Below are 20,205 nucleotides of genomic sequence, written 5' to 3' on the forward strand. Positions count from 1 at the left end.
CCCGGCCTCGCCCCCGCCGGCAGGACGGCCCGCGGCGCGAGCCGCGCCGGGCTTCGCCTCGGGAGCGTCGGCGCGGGCAGGTTGTGCAAGGGGCGCCGCGGTAATTAGCGCTCCTTCCCCATCTCCCACGGCGGCGGGCGGCGGGGAGCGGGTGAGAGGGAAGGGGCGTTTCCTCCTGTGCCAGAGGGCCGGGCCTGCCGCCGGCTGTCCTCGCCTGGAGGTCGGGCCTGCCGCCGGCTGTCCTCGCCTGGAGGTCGGGCCTCCCCCCGCGCCCCGCGACCAGGCCGGCGCCTCGGCCTTGGCGTCGGCCTCGGCTTACGTTTTAATTTTCTCTGGCATCTTCGGCTTGGCACCTCCTGCCGTGTGGGGCTCCCGTCATTCGCTTCCACGGGGAGGCTTTGTGCGGGTGTACAGTGTGATTTCTGAGTGTGAATTATGAATGCCATGTAAATGTGGAGACAATACACAATAAACCTTTAAGAGAGACTTTGATGTAAGTTTTGCCACCCTGTCTTTTTTTTTTTTTTTTTTAGGGCCATGAGAGGAGCTGCCAAGATTGACTTTCAGACAGAGGGTGGAATGTGTTGTCACCTGTGTAAGCCCAGGAAAACACTCCCTATCACGGGCAGAGCCACACCAGGTACGGCGGCAGATACCAGCCAGCCTTCTACAAAACCAGTTATACTCACACAAGTGCTTTTTTCAGCAGAGTTAATAACAGTTTCCCAAGTCGAGCTATACCAGCAAAAACACCCATGGCAGCATAACTGTATTTACACTAGATCTTTCCCTCTGAGCATATCCCTCAGAAAGACACTTGATATTGTACATGAAGTGGCTGTACTTTCTACAGCAACGGGTCAGTTATATATTTATAGCCTGTATTGGTGCAATGGTTAACACTGAAATGACAAAACAATTTCTCTGGTCAAACTTAAATGCAGATAAAAACGCGCTTAGAATCAACGTATCCTTAATCTAAAAAAGGTTTTCATACAGGCTTTTTAAAACATTTGAATACCTTTGAATGTTGTGCTTTTGTTATTGTAGTATAAGAGTATGCGCATAGGTCAGTCCATTTATTGAGTATTCCTATTTCTTTCAAATATGTCTGCCTGGAGTAGCAGGGCTGAAGCTACAGTTTGATGAGAAGTAATCTCTCTTTCTTCATTGTGAATGACCACATATACTTTTCTTTCTCACTCCCTCTCCCCATCCTTGGTATCATCAGGCATTTTGGGGCAAGTTTATGTTTTGATGTAAAAGTTGGAGTCTCAAAACATCAAATTGTTCACATTTTCTAGAGCACTAGAGTCAGGGCTACTGAATCTAGTTCTCTGGCACTTGTTCTGTGACCTTGGACAAATCAGTAATCTCCCTGCTTTAAAATAGCTGCTGGTCATTGGTGTTTTTGGAAAAAAAATCATAAACTACTTAAAGTGTTTCTGATTCTCAGGAAAATATACAGCAGAATCACACAGCATTAATAAATTCATCTTGTTTTATAAGATGAATGTTTGTAAAAATATCTTGGTTTTTTAAATCTTAGATACTTTGGCAGTAGGTAAATGTGAGAACCTAAAAAGAGGTAATTTCTTCATCAAAGTAAAGTTCTTATATTCAAATCATTACAAAAATGAAAATTTCTACAAGTTTTCAGGTTTACCGAATCTTTACAGTTTTGCTGCTACTTTTATCTCAATATCTGTGCAGAGATCAAGAGCACTATGATATTGCTATGCACTTCTTTACAAGTCCTCTTCCTTCCCAAGCTTAGGTTGGTTGTACCCTTCCACAGAACTAGCTATCGAATACAGCCTAACTTTGTTTACATAGAATGTCCATCTGTTTGGGCCATGCTGACCTTTGTTGTTTGCATGACTGCATGACTTGTGTTCTGCTATGTTTGTCTTCTGCAGTGTCCTTATCCCACTTTTTGAGGCTAGCCAATACCATATCCTATTACATATTTTATTTCTCTTCTAACTTGTCCTTAAATAATTTCACATACACCTACCATCTTGTAAGAAACTTATCTCATGCATCCAGTCCTCCACTGTTTCTTCTACTGCCTCCATTCTTGAATGTTGCTTTTTTTCAGAATAACTTTGTTAGCATGATCCATAAATGGGCACTTAGTTCAAAACATGAACTTTTTTTTGTTTGATTTTTATTGTTTTTTATCGATCCATTATTTCATCAGTTTCCAACAACACTCATGGCTAAGCGTATCCTTGATAAAATCACCCACACTGATCAAATGCTTTTGTGACAAAAGCTCCTTCTTTGTTCTGTAATTTGAGATCTGCTGCATTTCAATACTTTATATGTTGCAGCCATTTTGTTTTCTTCGTATTCTTGGTACAAGTCAACTGTGGGAGTTTTCCAAGGTAGCAAATAACAGCAACATTAATTCAAATGTATCTCAAATGTAAAAGCTAGAGGTGGAGAGGCAGCTTGGAAGAAAACAAAGGAAAGAGTACCACGCCTCTCACCTGTATTAATAATAGCGTGTGGAGTTTCTCTGAAGAAGCAAGATCAAATTGACAGCTGTGCTTTTAATATGGTTCATGGTATGGTTCAAACTTCTTACTAGCTATGTAAGAACATCCATAGAAAGCAGGCTATTTAAACTAGAAAGTGCACTCTGGAAGATTGAAGCCTGTTAGGAAGAAAAATGTGTATTTAGTATTAAAGCCTTAAAACCCTATAATGGACATCAGGAGACCTCGAAACAGCAAGTGTTAGGCTATGGTCCCGTGTCTGAAGTGTTAAGCAGCAGTATCTGCCTAAGCAGTTCTTCAGTTTCACAATAAAAAAAAAGTCTGCTTAATAAAAAGCAGTAATAAAATTGCTAAACAGTTCAGATTTTCAAGTCATGTCCTCAGTCAATCTTGATTTTAGCCAGTTGAGTTTTAAGGAGTGAGCCAAAGTCAGGAATGTAAGAAATTGTTATGGAGTGAATATTTTGTCCCACTAATAGTTACGTGAATACATTTTTTTCAGTGGAGTCTAGGTTAACAAATAAGATGCTCTGATTTGGTTTCTCTCAGAACAGGAAGAACCTGTATTATTTGCTGTTGGCACTTGGCATACAACACCCAACTATATTCTGAGAACAACGTATCATCTAATAATGAAATGAAAAATTGTGTTGTTTATTGTAGGTCCAATGTAGCATATACTAATATCAGGGAGAGCAATTTACAAATGTTGTGAAAGGTGGCAGAAGAATGAGATTAATTTATGTAAGTTGAGGTAAGCTGTAAGATGCAAACTGTACCATGTATGTTAGTTAAGTTTGAAGGTAATTTGTATAGTGCTGGTCTCCATTCTGTATACTTGCACTTGCTTAATTTTTAAGTCTGTATAAATTCAGTAAGATTATTCACTTGTTTAATGTTAAGTACTATGATATTTGAAAACTTAATAACTAGTGGAGCAAGAAGGACAGCTCCAGGGATTGATGTGGTCTCTTTTGTGAAATCTGTATTATGTCTTAGGTATATCTCTTAGTTGTAGAATTTGGCATGGTTCGCAGGGAGATTAATGAACTGCTCTAATAATGCAGTCATCAGCGTTAAGTGATAAGGTTTTGTCATTTTACTGAAGTGCTATACCAGACTGTTAGTTTGTTGCTTGATTTTTAACAGAAGGAAATTATACATCTGAAGTTGAGCTACATTTAATTATGTATCAGTTCATATATGCCTGTATATGTGTATATGAATAATGAAACAGACTATTCTCAATGACAGCCTCATCAATACAGCTAATATCAACCAAATGGAATCATTGTATGTTTAGTCACTTCATACAACTTGAAACACCAGTGTGGGTGAAGTAATGTAGATATGGTATCGGCGACTCAAAACCCATAAGCCTCCACCTCCATGAAACATATGCTGATTATAACACAGGTTTGATCTTCAGAGTGGGGCTACAGAGTGAAATTGAAATGGGCACAAACTTTCTTTGATCTACAGGACAGAGAGAGAAGACATGCTTCCATTTCTTTGTACCTCCTGTTTTCTCTTCTTGTTCTTGCCCTTTTCTTACCCACCTCTTGCATGCCCCTCAGATGATTGGGATGTTACAGGAACTTAAGATGTGGGAACTTAAGATGTGCACTCCTTCTGAGCAGAAAGTAAAGTTTGGGAATAACGTGGGGAGAAGAAGATAAGGGGTGTATAGAAAAAAATGCTTAGAGAGCTTAGGATGTACAGGGCTTTGGCTTTTAAATATATTGATGCTTGCAAACTTTCTGTGCCATTACTGTCTTACTTCCCCACTCTATGGGGATACAAGTACTTGTCCTAATCTTTATTAATTGACACCATAACCCACAAGAGTTTAATTGCTACACATAAGTCTACTTTCTGCATTTCCTTGATTTCTGACCATATTTTTTGCTCTATATGCCTGTTTTTTTAATGTGACTGTGGTCTATCCTCTATAAAAGCAACTCTTACCTCTACTTAATATCTCACGCCTTTCCAAAATACAAGACGACAGATCATTTTTTTATAAGCACAGCTCATAATTTAGAAGTCCGGGTGAAAATGTGGAAGTACATAGGAATTACCATTATTAGACCAGACTCAGAAATTATCTGGTCTCCTGTCTGTACATGGATAGTATCAGATACTCTAAAAGACAGTATAGACTCCACACATCTGCTTTCATAGTGGATCTTACTCTAATTTCAACATTTACGCACTGACTTAGTTCTAAAGTACAGTGTTTAACATCCATTCTAATTTTTCTTGTCATTAAGTATTACAATTACCCATATTCTGCTGGTCCAGAAAATGTGCCTCATATTTCAGATGAGAGCAAACCACTGATTTGTAGTAAGAATTCCGATGTATTTTACTTAGTGTTTTCATTTGGTTTTCCTGTTAGTTGGTTTCTGGTTTTGACTGTTTTACAGAAAGATGTCTTCACTGAGCTGTCCATGTTGATGCTTAGAATGCTGATATTCCTTTCGTGAGTCAATATCGTTGGACGATCTGTGTGAAATAAATACAGAATTAGATTTTTCCTCCAAAATGCAGTACTCTGCACTTCTTAACAGTCAGTGTCAGTTAGCATTTTGTGCTTCACTTGCCTACCTTGTTTGGACTAGGTGAGTGGGTAGAAACATGGTAACTGAAACTAAATGTTCCTGTTTAGCTTGTTCATTTTTTTCCTGAAGTGAATCACAGCTCAGTTTGATCTTGACACCTTTTAGTGATCTGAAAGCCAGGGTATTTCACTACTCAACATTTATTGCTAGCTTATCTCAAATACTGTATTGTTTTACGTCTTACTAGATACATAAAATAGAAGACAAGAAGTCATCAATGTTAACTTCCTATCATACTTAGAATAATGCTTGGTTAAAAAACTGTTCCCTTTTTCATTAAAAAGTGAGAAAACTAAAGGAAGTTTTTAAGGAACATTTTACTGAAAAGGCATTCATGAACAGTATAAGGGATCTTTGCAAAGTCAAGGTGTCAAGTTTGATAGCTGAATTCAGCAATTTAAACAAAGGCATTTAAAATAGTTTTACAACTAATTCCTGTTTCCTAGGTAGAGCTGTAATTCTTTTATTGAGATTGCCCCACAATTCCCTTATAAGTAGTGCTTTTCAGCTGTTTATATCTTTGCTGATTTATAATGATGCAAACTGGAAGTTGGGAGAAATTTTCTGCCTCAGCTTGGATATTAATTTCTTTAATAAAAGATGTCATGCCAGTGTGGTTCAATTATTTCCGAGAATGAAGCAATGGAAAAATAAGTTACTTTCAATGCAGAAAATAAAGAAAATGTAACAAGCTTTTAAGGTCATTGTGCTTTATCGTCATGCTTTGCAATGCGGACTCGAATTTGGCAGAGACCAGCTTATAGGAGAGACACACAACTATTGAAAAACTCATCATCACTGTTTATGCTATGGTTCCTTCTTATTCTAGGTGATGAAGCTTGAATTGTTATAACCGCTCAAAAAGGAATCATATCCTTCTCTCATACTTAGTCAAGAGGTATCAGGCATTAGGTTTAAACCATAATAACTTCATCAGACCAGTCTTTCTGTTTTCCAGGAGCTATGGCCACAAATATATATTATGATGATGTGTTCTTTAAACAAAGTATCATTTGCGTTTAACATTGGTAATGTAGAAAGGATGCTAATATAACAAGGATTTTAATACATTCCATGTGCAGATCTATTTGCTTAGTTAATCACTGTGAAAGATCAGTAGTGAGGGTCCAGTTTTTAGACTCTGCAGAACTCTTCTCCCTGTTGGCATATTCCTGGAAATTACTGTCTCCTACTTCCTCTCACTACAGGGACTTTTAAACTATTTAGGATTTCATACTTTTTACATAGTAAACTTCTGTCCTTGGCAAGTACAGTATTTCTTAGTCATTGTTTTCAGTCAATATCATTCAGATCTTTTTTTTTGAGAATTAAAGTAGAATTAGAATTTCTCCTCTGTATGCAATACTTTGCATTTATTAACACTCAGACTCAATTACCATTTTGCTACACACCAGCTGAAGAAAGATAGAAGGTGGAGAAGCAATGTGGTAACTTGAAGTGGGTTTCTAAAATGGAAGTCCTATCTCCACCCATTGTTTCACAAGTTGGTAATTATTATAGCAGCCCTTGTGATTAACCATGTCAGAGACATCGAACATTCTAGGGGCCTAATGGTCTGCTCTTACACACTAATAACAGCTCATATATGATATCCATGTAGCATTATTGAGTAAGCTTTTCACTTGTTCCTTCACACTGCCAAATTACTGACTTTTGAAAAATAGGTTTGTATGCCTTCTGTAACAATTCTTGGCTTTGGGCTACCAAGAGGGCTGGAGATTCTGTCATTTGATATGTTCACGTCCCTCACAGCTCCTGCTGCTAAGCAAACTGCATCACCCTGTAAAGCAACCATGCACCATGAGTTTCCTTACAGATCATACTATCCAAGTCTCTGCAACCTTCCTCCATACAGACTAAGCAGCCAGCTGTTGATCAGGTACTATGCAAGCTCAAAGGCTTTTCCTGTAATGGCTGTTTTATACCAAAATGCAGCTAGACATGGGGACTGAGCATAGGTAACAGTTTTTGGCTTTAAGAATGATCCCACTGATCTGAATGCAGGGACATAAAACCAGATAAGGGATGAAAGGAATGCATTAGGATGAGGCAAGATTAAAGGTGGAAGAGCAATAAATGGCTTGACAAGAAAACAGTGAAGAAAGGCTACAGAAACTGGAGTGGCTTAGCAAGACAGTATTTAGGAAAGGAGGCTGAGCCGCCTTGGGTCAGAAAGCCTGTGGAAGAAGACCTAGAGACCAGTTGAGCAAGGAGATTAGATGGGCTGAACAATGATTCTGGTATTGGGAGGAAATTAAATTATTAGGCAAGAGAAGCAGACTGGATATGTGTTGCAAAACAGGAGGGTGACGCTCGGAGCTAATGAGGAAAATGGAAAGGAGGGATTTAGAGCTAATTGTCTGGAGAAGAAAGAGGTTGAAAGAAGGCAACTTAAATCTAATGAGAAGATGTGAGATGGAACTGGGTGGACCAGGAGCCTGTGGTACTTGAGCTAGCAATTTATGGTGGAGGAGATGGGGGAAACGTGGTAGGAGAACCATTTGACAGGGAGTTCAGATACAGTCCTTGCATGAACCTGTACTGGATTAGGATTGTACAGGTAAATAGGCTGTTGCCTACAGGCCTGCTCTCTCATATAGTACAAAAATTTTGAGACATAGCATATGAGGCAGGTGATGATGGGAAGAAAAATGACAGGTCTATGGCTAAGGCAGATAAATGCTGATAAGATGATCTGAACTGCTACTTTAACTCTGCCACAAAACCACTGTAGGATGCTGCCCCAGGGTAAGTTATCTAACACATTCAAAGTTGGCCTATAATTGCATTTTTCCCCATTTTCAGAATGTTTATCATGAGATATATCAGAGAGGTATTTGCAGAAGTGTTCCGTGCTACTAAGTCGTTGCAGTTAGGTGCAGCTTTCTTTAAACATAGTATTTTTAAAAATACTTAGCGTTTAATATATTTTTAATTTTTTCATTGTATTTCAATGGTGTTCATTAAAGTCTAGTGCTAGGTACTGATTAAAAATTAATTCAATATTACAAAATGAATACTAAATAGCTGTCTACTCACTGAATGAGGCAGCAATACTGTGGTAAAAACATATGAAGCCATATGATTAAAGGTTGCATCCTGATACAGCCTTAATTCATGTTTCTTGGGCAGTTTTAGGCCACTTTTGTGGCAGACTTATTTGGGACTGTTCCAGAAGACACATGTGCAGCTGCTTTACTTCGCAACATTTTCTGCAAAAAGGTGTTTTACTAGTGCATGCACTGGCTTCCAGTAGTTGTCATAATTGAGATGTGGTTTAGATCTGTAATCTTTGGATCTAGGTGCCTTCTTCCTCTCTCAAAGCATTTGAATTTACTCACAGTTTTGAAAGGAAATGCACTGGTAACAGAGTAGGAAGCAACAAGGAAAGGTGCGAGTCGTGAATGGCTGATACTTGTCTAGTGATAAGAAAATAGAGAATGCAGCGGAACTGTACAGAAGGTACAGAAGTGGTGGATCTTTTAATTTGATTGAGAAAACCAAGAGAGACTTTAGATCTCAGTGTTGATTAAAGATCATAGAATCATAAAAAACAGGGCTGGAGCATCCTACAGGATCATCCAGATGGTCTTCAGCAAAGATGGTATAGAATGAGAGGAATGAAAAGGCCAGGGAAACAAGGTTATTAACATAGTAAACCTCTTAGTTGCATGGAACAGGCAGAAGAGATATGTTCCTAATATATAGTAGAATAGGTAACAAAATGTGTAATTTAATGAGTAAAATTCAGAAACGTGAAACAAGTAGGCTTTTGTTAAAAAAGCATAGGATCAATAACAGCAGAGGAGGAGGCAGAAAGTAGACCCCTGAAGAATGTGAAGAAAATAGTAAAGTTTTAAAGAAAATGAAGCTCCTCTCCATGACTATACATAGAAAGAGACTGCTGCTGTTCTACTACTTTTTTTTTAAGAAAGGATGTGACTACAACACATTATTACTACTACTTACTGATATTACATATTGATACTAATATCTGCCACTAATAATTTTTGCTACTAATTTACTAATATTACATCTTGCTACTACTAATAGTTTGTGATACTACTGATAAATAGTACATTTAAAGCCAGATCAGTGGGAGAAGTTATTTGGATTGCTAGTACTCAAGAGAGTGCTTGCAGTTAAACATCTTAACTTGTTCAGCATGCAAAGATACTGCTTACGGGGCTTTCTAGTATATAGCTCATGTCCACTGGAAATTAAAATTTGAAACTGAACTCATCAAGGAATATAATGCACATACTGTCCAAATTTGATACCCATCAGGACAGTTGCCCTCATGCTATATAGGCCAGTGTTTTACATGTTTTAGAAAAAAATGGTGAAAGTTTCTATAGGTATGTAAGTATACATATGTGTGCATGTGTATATATAAATACACTAATATATATGCACACTTTTTCCTTTTTTGGTACAGAAAAGAAGTTAATCTGTCTTTTGTAGGAAAAAATAAATAGTGAAGTTTTATCCCCTTCTAGCAGAAGGAAAAAAAAATCATATTACTCTTCAGCCTTAAGGCATAAAGTTGTACCTATGTAACCAATGTGAGAAAATTCTCTGTTCCTTCCTACATAGAGCTACACCCTAAGCCGCAGATGAAAGCTCATCCCTCTGCCTGCCAACTAAGGCACAGTTTATAAGGTAGGGCAGGATTCTTTGCTCCAGCTCAGCAAGACTGAACCCACACAGTCCGTCTTAATGCCGAATATATAAATAGAAGATACACAGTTTAACTATTAAGTAAATAATCATCCAAATTACATCATTCCAAGTCAAATGTCAACTGCCAATTGCCCTGTTACCTGAAATAAGATGAGAGTGAGTTTTTACCACAAGTAAAGACATGTTTCCATGTTATTATCACAGCTTAGTTAATGCACTGAATGTTCACACGCTAGTTTATCTCACACTAACTTGATGGGAATAGCATAAACAGGCGGCAGAAGTAACCAAATAATAAGTATGGACCAAACCTTTAATAGTTGTGTATGGTAACTAAGAAATATAAGCTTAATCCTCCTAATTCTTTTCCTAAACTTAGATGTGCCATACATTTGACCTTCAGAAACCCTGTGCCCTAACCTTTAAGCTTATTATATATTTATTTTTATAATCTGAAATTGTAAATCATAGGGCTTGACTCATATGACTACCAGGGTAAATGAGAAACAGAGCAGTTATGTTGTCCGGATTGTATTGTTGAAATACCTTTCAGTCCAAGAAGCCCTGTAGTCCTGCAGAAGAGGAGGATGAATAAAATTGCTAAAAGCAGGCAACAGATCAAGACACGCAAGTACTGAGTAGTTCCTGCAGGCACATTTTGCAGGGTTTACTTCAGAGGCCATTGAAATTGCCGTTTCTCAGATGGATGTTCAACAGGCTTATCTTCTGTGCCATCTCACAGCTTACAGTGGTTGTTCCAATTACAGAGGGACCTTCACGTCTTAAGAAACGTATGTCTTCACTTTTTCCAAGATCTCAGTAAGGAAAATCTGAAGCTTTTGTTCATGATGGAAATAAGGCTTGTTGTCCTGGTTTCAGCTGGGACAGAGTTAATTTTCTTCCTAGTAGCTGGTATAGTGCTGTGTTTTGGATTTTAGTATGAGAATAATATTGATAACACACTGATGTTTTGGCTGTTGCTAAGCGGTGTTTACACTGGTCAAGGACTTTTCAGCTTCCCATGCTCTGCCAGGTGCACAAGAAAATGGGAGGGGGCACAGCCAGGACAGTCGATCCAAACTGGCCAAAGGGCTATTCCATACCATATGACGTCATGCCCAGTATATAAACTGGGGGGAGTTGGCCGGGGGGTAGTGGTCACTGCTCGGGGACTGGCTGGGTGTTGGTCGGCGGGTGGTGAGCAGTTGTATCACTGTTTGTTTTTCCTCCCTTGGGTTTTGTTCCTCTCTCTCTCTCATTGTTTTCCTTCTCATTACGATTCATTATTATTATTACTATTATTATTATTACTATTATTTTGTTCCAATTATTAAACTGTCTTTATCTCAACCCGCGAGTTTTCTTACTTTTGCTCTTCCGATTCTCTCCCCCATCCCACTGGGGGGGGAGCGAGCGAGCGGCTGCGTGGTGCGTAGTTGCTGGCTGGGGTTAAACCATGACACTTGTTTAGCTATGTGGCACAAGCATAGCCTGTTTTCTCTCTGCTGCTGGGAAGAGAATATCTGTGAGGAAAAGATTACGTGCCTGAATAACATAGGATCTTAGGGAAAGCAGAGCACTAACTCCTACCTTGGATGAAGGAGGGAAGCAAAGTAGTAATAGAAATCTCAGAAGAAAAGGTTAAAACAAGCATGAAAAGTCTAGGGAAGGAGGAAAGAGAAAAGGGGGGAGGTTCCTACAAATATAATTTAAAGTCATAATGGTTGTTCCTTAGAAGTTCTAGAGGTGGATAATGGGACCTCCCATTCACAGTAGCAAGTCTTAGACTCCAAGTTTATTCAGTTCAGTTGTGGTCACATAAGCAGTACCTCACTGGTTCAATAAAATTTAACTCATCTTCCAAACTTTTGGATAACGATCCAAACTAATGTTAAGGTTCTTCTCCAAAAATTCTAGATTAATCAGCTTCCTTTTGAAAGCAAAATGCAATCCCACAGTGAGCATAGTGCTGACATTTTGAGGATATTTTCACTTTTGAGGATATTTTCACTTGTGGTCTCGGAATTTGCCGTTTTCAGAATTCCTTCACTGAACTAAACTAAAATAGCAACAAACTGTGAGAGAACTAATAGAAAACTGGAGCAAATGTGAGAGCAAGTATTAAAGTGCTCTAAAGTTTGCTTGAAAGCTACATAGTCTCCTCCAACAGCAAGAAATACTTTGACTAACACCCAACCAAAACACAATAGCTCTAGTTTTCCTCCCAGATACTAATTAATAAAAACAGTGTTCTGAAAAAGAACTCAAAATGACTGTATATGTGGTAGTGAATTCTTGGGTTGGGAAGCCAAACCAGCTCTTTACATATTCAGTTTGGTTGTGGTTTTGTTTGTTTGCTTGCTTTTCCAAGGCAATATTAATGCAAACAAGAACCTAGTAGTAGCGCAAAACTCTTAATCAACCTATACCATAAAACCAGAAATTTCACTATGCTTGTGACCATTCACTGTATAGCCATTCCAGTATAGATATGTTATTTAACTACATTCTTACCTTTTGAAGGTAGCATTCAGCTTCTTCCTAGCTGGCTCTAATAAATTAACACATCCAACCAGTCTTTAGTTGATAGGATCATCTGGGAAATACCTGTCCACCACAGGTAAGGCTGGGCTGACAGCTTATGGAAGACAACATCTCCTGAAGGACAGTTTGTTCAAGTTTAACACTGGAGAGAGTGGTGCTATGCATGATATCATGCTGTATAGGTCTGGGTTTCTCCCCGGAAGTTTTCTGGTCAAGTGGGGGCTTAAACACAAATAGTGTAAAGCTAATAAATTCACATTATAGGGTCATAGTTGGAAAAAGGCACAATTAATCTTCAGAATAACAGTATAAGAAGAATATAGAAATTGCCTTTTCCAGGCATTAATATTGCCTGGAAAAGATGTGGATCAAGTCCAGTTCTTGTTATTGGAGGCACTGTATCACCTAATTTCTTTTGTTTAAATTAATCATTGAAGATTTTGTTCCCATGTTCCAATTGGACATCTGCTCTAGAAACTCACTCCTTTAGGTTAGGATCTTTCTGCTAAATTCTGTTCTTAATTTATAAATTGACAGTTCATACTGGTTTGTTCTTCATCATCACTGCCCTTTCATTTTAGCAGAGCTCCCTCCTCAGTGTTTACCTGGTTAATGTATTTATATGCAACAATCATGTCTAATCTCACTCAGCCTTTGTTTTTCTTCCCTTGGTCACCTCCGTAGTTATTTCTGCACATGTGCCAGTGATGTGTGTCTTTTCTACATACTGATTTACTTGAATATTCCATTTTAAAGTCTTACCAGTGTCACTCCTATTTCTGCAGGAAATACGTCAGGTGGTAAGTAAATCCTGATGTTTTTACAACTGTATCACACTTGTCATCATCCTGTATAAACTAGATCAACCTGTTTTGCTATTTCCAAATACTGTGTTCTCCTTATAGCACATTCTTTGTTGTTATTCTTCAGAAGTATGATGTTATAGTTTGTATTGTAGAATAGCATTCTGTTTCATGCCTCCATTTCTTGGGATCAACCTTTTTTTCTGCATAATATTAATAATACCTTCTAATTTTTTTGTCAACAGAGCACTGGTAACATTTATGTCAGGTCACTCATGACTATATTAAAATCTAATAGCTTTCTTCGGCTGGACTCACCGTTGAAAAATCATTCAGTTCCTTACAACTTTTAGCCAGTTTCTTGCCTTTATTATAATCCTTATAAAAATTATCAACTTTTCTAGCTTCATTAATAAATTTCTGAGTGGCACCATATAATGTGTTTTATTAATATTCATTTGAATAAAGTGTGTGACATTGCCTTTGCCTAGAAAATCAAGTTATTTTGGAAAAAAAAAAAAAACAGCTAAGTCAAATACCATCTTGTCTACTTTTACATCCAATTATTCACTGCTTCACCATTTGCTTTAAATTATTGCAGACAGGTCAGGTCAAATTCAGTGACCTTTCAGACATGAATCACTTCTGTCTTCTCCCTCCTTTATACAGTCAGATACTGTATTGCCTGTTCTCCAATCATATACCACCCTAACTTTATATATGTATTTGAAATATTTCCCACAGAACCTATCCCACAGTCTTCTTATTCTAGTTTGTTTCAGGATTTTGGGATGAAGATTTTCAGCCCATCCAGTCTGATCTGTTCTTCAAACACTTATCTCCCAATTCTAGATTTTATTTGTATTAATCATGCTAGCCATGGGTTGAGGAGTATATTTGAATCAATTTTAGGACAGTAGGGAAAATGCCCTTCAAACCACTTTCCCACGGATAAGGTGAAACTCTGCTAGAGTAGCCAATGTGATACTTAGCCACAGAAAGAGACATGAAACTAAAGCTCTAACCTATCCTCTGCTCCACCCCTGTTAGAGAGCATGGCCACTCAGCGTGGAAAAGTCACAGCCAGTTAACAGCAGTTGAGAGTCGTGCAATTATCAAGTATGCCACAGGATGGTGCCATAAGGTCAGATTTGCAAATCACTCAGCTGCCACTTACATTAACATTATGAAAAAGCAAGTGCTAAAGGAAATAATCCACGCAAATATTATACACTTAATGACGGGCAATATCTGTATTCGCTGTAATCTTGACAGATAATTTAAATCCTACAGTTAGGTTTGTTGTTTTCTTGATCTGTATTCATCTCCATTCCCAAATCTCAGGTACATACTAGAGGTGACTCTGTCTGTGGGCTAACTACAGTCGAAGTGAACATCTGTGCAGTAGGGGCTGGTGAAACAGTGTAGTCCTCTTTGCCTTCATAACTTTGATTTTATAGAGTATCTGTAAAACACATTGTGCAGAAATAGTATTAGTAGTGCAACTACGGAGCTAATAATCTACAGGTCCCTTAATTTTTCATTTAATTTACCAAAGGTATATTTAATGAGCATATTCCTTCTGCTGTCATAGTAGTTAAACCAATCTAAGTCACTGTTGGTCTGCTTTGGGTAATGTTTCGGTAGTTATGGGAGCAATGAAGAAGCATATTTGTACAAGACACCTGAGAAACAGGTATTCCATTCCTTTCCTGTGGTACATTAAGGTTCTTTACATAAAGGAAAAAAAAGTTCTTAAGAATGCCTATATAAGTGAAATAGTTGATGTGAGTATCCAGAGAGTGAGCTGTAAAATAAAATTAAAGTGACTAACATTGTCAGATGCTTTTTGTTGTTTGCCACAGAACTTAATCTTTTGAACTTAAGAAGAAAATGATACCATTAATTTCACTCTAATAGGAGCCCTGTACGTGTTTAAGACCCCTCTGTCTCTCCAGTTTGTTTTGAAATTAATCACAAGCAGCTCCAGGACTGGAAGCTATAGCTTCCAATATATCTGAACACAACCCAAAATACAAACTTGCTGATACAGGGTATATACAAGACTATACAACATATGATAACTATATGCAGTTTTCAAAAAGCAATATTTGTTTCTTTATCCGTGGGAATTCAAAGCTCTGGTTTATATAAGCTTTCAGTCTAGTTTAGATTAGATTAACAGTTAGGGGTATATCAGGACAGCATTGGTAAAACAGATGCCTTTCCTTATTCAGAAAGTTTTTGTCATTCCCCTCTGTACTTGTCTCCCGCTTACGCAATTATCTCATTTTGTTGTCAGAAGTCTTACATTAAATCCTTATTCCACTCAATAAAATTTATAAATCAGTAAATGTGGGTAAAAATAGAATTGTTAATATTCTCACTCTGTTGCTTATCATCCTGGTTGCGGTCTTGCACATTTTTACTTCTTTTAGAGCAATGTTTACCATGATTTTCAAGCCTTAGAAGCCTTCTGGTCTTACCATATTTTCATTTCTGCAGTGGACATAGGAATAAAGAGCCATCACTGGTCTATGTTGAAACTTATTCTGGCTATCTATGCAATATTGTGATAAGATGCTGTCTAGTGGAATTCCCTGATGCCTCACCAAACTGTCAAAATGTTTTCTAGGAAGCAACTGTTTTCAGTGCTATTCCAGAGTCTTTATCTGTAACAACATTAACATTTTGCTTCACTTGGAACAGAATCAGGCAACACAAGTGAGGTTTCAAAGCTTGTTACAAAATACCTCATAAATGAGAGTAGAAATAGAACAAGTATATAACAATGACAAATTACTTTGTTTGAGTCTGTATGCTTAAATATTTTTATTTTTCTAGCCTAATTGTCTAGCTACTTGTTTGGAAAAAGTATAAACTTGCTGGTTTACTACTGATTTAGGATTCGAATCTTGGGACTCCTCTTGACGTTCTGTGTGAATGGTATCTGTAACTACAGAAATGGGGAACTATGACCCAGAGTACTGGTTGATAACATTCTGTGACAAGAATTATTGTCTAAATAGCTTTGCAAAATTTCAGCAGACATAACACTGCACACCTGATCATGAATTGTTACAGGAATTTCCCTATTTCACCACCAATGAAAGCAAACCAGCAGCATTCCCTTCTCCATAGAGACCTTTCATTGTAAAGGAAGGAATTAAAAATTTCACTCATAACCACAACTTATTACAATAAATAGTTCTTCATCTTTCATATATCTGTTCTAAGTCTTTAGGCAGGAATTATGTTTGATGACACTTATATACTCAAGCTTTTACAGGCACAGTTACACCCAGGAAACCCATAAATCTTCATACGCAAATGAACCTATGAAACTGCTCATGACCATGGGACTGGGTGCATAACCCACTTTCATCAGAAAGAAATTGTGGTGCCTCACTCCATAGGTGTTACACTAACTGACAGGAATTCAGGCAGTGGCCTCCAGGTGAAGACAATTAAGCTATCCTACCAGATCTGGAATGTGTTGGGAGCAATTCAGTGACTAGTTATAAAGGAAGGAAGGAAGGAATGTGTCCTGCTTTTCCTTGTTAGGGCTTGCTACCACCCTAGGGACAAGGGAACTCTTTATTTTCCTCCTGGAGAAAAAAAAAAAAAAAAGGTTTGTGCTGCATCTGAAGCAGGTGATTGGAACAGCTTAACCCTTCTTACTGTATCTGATATATTCAACAGCACTCCTTTCCACAGCTTTTTTTCTTAATTGTATGGATACAAAGCAGGAGAATTGTGATCTACCGTGCCACCTGCCTAGAAGCTTCTCTGTCCACACAGGAGGCTACCAGGAATCAGTGCTTACCACTGGAATAAAGAAAAAAAAAAAAGTTAAAAAAAAAGAAATCCGTTTCGGTTATGCATCCCCAGTGCATAGGCAGTGATAAAAGTCAGAGTGATAGCAGATTCTCCCATATTTGGTAACCCTGCTACACACTGAAAATTGAAAGCAGAACTTCACAAAAAGGAAAAAAATTATCAATTGAATTTTTACTACAGCCCTGTGCACTGTGGCACCATGGTAAACTACACAGAGCACACACAAGTGTGGTATAGTGCATTTTGAAAATGTCCTCACGTGGTCATTTTGATGTTCAAGATCATACGCTGCTGCTATTTCCTTCTCCTTTCTGATTTGTTTCACTCATTGCACAACGGCATTGATGGAGGACCCATTCCTGCAGCTTGTTCCAATAGAGCCTGTCTTCAAGAACAGGTTTTGTGGCAGGAGCCAGATTCAGAAACCCAGTCTGAATCTCAGTACAGTAGCTGTGGCTCTCAGATGTCAAAATGGGGTGGAGGTGGGGGGGAAGAGGAATAATTCTTCACAGTGTCTGTAAAGCTGGGAACTCCCTGCTACAGGATGTTGTGTTTGCTAAGAGTTTAGTTTCAGGAGATGACTACACAAGTTCACGGGAGAGGAATTCACTGAGAATCACTAGATACACAGAAATCATGTTTTGCTCAGGAAGTTTCTCAGCTGCAAATGGCTGGAAGCTCAGGGAAAAGTGTTAGTGTTCCCTATCTTCCTCAAGCATCCATTCATGGCTATTATGAGAAGCAGGATACTGATCTTACTGGATTCTTGGTCTTACCCAGCCTGGTCATTCTTATTTGAAGCATTACCTATTTCCAGTTCCAAAGTTCCTTCTACATAAATTTTGTGTTCTCATGTTAGGTTTTTGTTGCTGAAAAATCCTCACTTAAGAGATAAAGTACCAGAGATTATAAAAAGCCTTATACTATCGAGATTAATCCATAGCTGAGTAAATTTCCTACATTAATGCCTTCACTTTGAGTTTTTTAGGTCCCACATTTGGATTCTGGCAGGTTATGTGAAGGACCCGATCTTTAATGATGGTGTCTTTCACTATTACATACTCACTACGCTGTGATAAACTATGTTACTAAAAAAAAATTCGTATTATACAGCGCCTTTAGATATGTAAGTAAAAAGAAAAATATAGATATCAATTATTAATCTCCTTTTGAGGCATTAAGTGTATATATTTATATTCTGAGTGTATGATATACACACCCTGAAGACAAGATAGGTGTTGCTTACACAGTACATGTACGCATGTTACCATAAAAAGTGGTACATATTTCTCCCTTTTACTTCCTTTCCAACTTCTACTCAAGTCAGAAAATTTGTGTTTCTGTCTGATTTTGACCAGTGTTGTTGATTTTCTACATATCTCCTACCTTTGAAGTCCTTTAATATTAATCTTTGAGGATTTTCTTTTAGATTTCCAGCTTCCAGCCCTTGCAACAGCATTCCCTGACATACCTTTTGATGTTTTTGTAGGTCACTGACACGCAGCTTTTACCTGCCAGCAGACTTCAAAGCCTGTAATGTTTGGCAGCCAAGCCCGTCTCAGAGATTTTTCTATTGGTTGGAAGAAGTTACTGAAATTAGATGTCAAATGCTCCATGAGCTCTGGAGTCACATTCCTGCACTAAAGAAGATTGCCAGTGTTGCTTTCTTGATTATATGCTGCTTCATGGCTAAATCTTGAATTGGAGGCTGTCTGTCTGAAGGGGATGGTCTCCAAAGCCGCTCCGCAAAACAGTATCAGAGTGACAAGGAGGGAACCAGCCCAGGTTTGTGGCCTGCCCTCGGTAAAGACCTCTGGTTCTAGGAGAATGGAATTTGCCTCTCCATAGGCTTGTACCTACTTGGACTCATCTTCCCAGAGCAGCTACCAGCAGTGCCTGCCAAAGCAAGAGGCATCTATCTGCAGTCATCTTGACCTGACATGTGGTCTAAGCCTCATCACAGAGGCATCCCATCATATGTGGGGACCACCATCTTTCTGAATCATGGGGCAAGCTGGGGTACTCACAGGGAATCCCCGCGTGTTCCTACCAAGACAAGTTAATTCACAGGAGGAAGCTGAGGAGTGTCTCCAGTCAGAGTGCGTTCTGCCGTAGCTCAGGCGACATCAGCAGCCTTTTCATTCACTAGATTTGCAAACCTGTCAACTTTGATTTCTCATTCATGCTGTTATCAAACAGTCCCGTACTGCTAAGGTGCCAATGAATCAGTAATAGCTTGGACTTAAACAAGTAGGGCTTGGGTTATTTGTTTTTATTTAATACCACAGTTTACTATTTATATATAATTTGGATTCCTGTATAATAGGGCTACAGATTTATAAGATAATATTTGCTGAAACTAAACTCCTTTTTAATAGCTATCAGTAAGTGCAAGCCACTTACGGCTTTTGTCAGAATAAAATTGTTAAAATACTGTGGTTTCCAATGTAGTGAATTGTATTCTGTATTTTTATGCCATATATATATATATAACCAAAAGTAACAGAGCTTTACACACTTCCTTTGTTGACCTTTAACCAGAAGTATCATGTTCAATTATTTTACCTAGGTGAGATGACAGAAATAGATCAGTTCTATTAGCTTATCACTTAACCCTTCTGTGATCAGTATCATATTTCAAAATATATACTGCTCTTTTAGATACAGCATTTTCTCAGATTTATATATATGCATAAAATAACAATGGTCCTGATTTTGCACATACTGTTCAGTAAGGAGTTTCTCAAAGAGCAGAAAACCTGGCTTCTGTTGCACAAGAAAATGATAAATAATAATAAATAACATATGTCATTTAAACCAAGGCCAGAGTCTGTTCCCACATCTGTTATTCAAATCTTATATTACAATAGCATCTGCTGTCTTGCAGCTAATCAGATTCATCATTACTATTTAAAGCAAAAACAGGAAACAAAACAAAACAGACAAACCACTGTTGGTGTTGGATTAGCAACTGTTGGGCCAAGTCCAGTGAGAGACTGATGGGCTGTAACACTTGGTGTCCCAGCCCATGGCCTGCAGGGAATCCTGTATTAGGCACCTACTCTCCCTGTATTGTGAATAGGAAGATTTAGGAGCCTCATTATAGGACAGCTGAACAACCTGTGCCCTGAGCAAAGAGCCATTGAGGTCAGTAGGAAATTCCCTTCAGGAATTTAGGTGCTGCAC

The 20,205-nt window shown here is 38.3% G+C and overlaps 1 long non-coding RNA gene across 1 annotated transcript; it reads left to right on the forward strand.

Annotated features, from left to right (window-relative positions):
* Window positions 1-8: 8 nt before the first annotated feature.
* On the forward strand, window positions 9-19,775 carry LOC142412691 (uncharacterized). Its single transcript, XR_012776589.1, has 3 exons — window positions 9-100; window positions 534-640; window positions 18,509-19,775. It is a non-coding gene; the product is annotated as an uncharacterized LOC142412691 (long non-coding RNA).
* The last annotated feature ends 430 nt before the right edge of the window (window positions 19,776-20,205 follow it).

This window comes from Mycteria americana, chromosome 7 (assembly GCF_035582795.1).
Source record: "Mycteria americana isolate JAX WOST 10 ecotype Jacksonville Zoo and Gardens chromosome 7, USCA_MyAme_1.0, whole genome shotgun sequence".
Taxonomy (NCBI): domain Eukaryota; kingdom Metazoa; phylum Chordata; class Aves; order Ciconiiformes; family Ciconiidae; genus Mycteria; species Mycteria americana.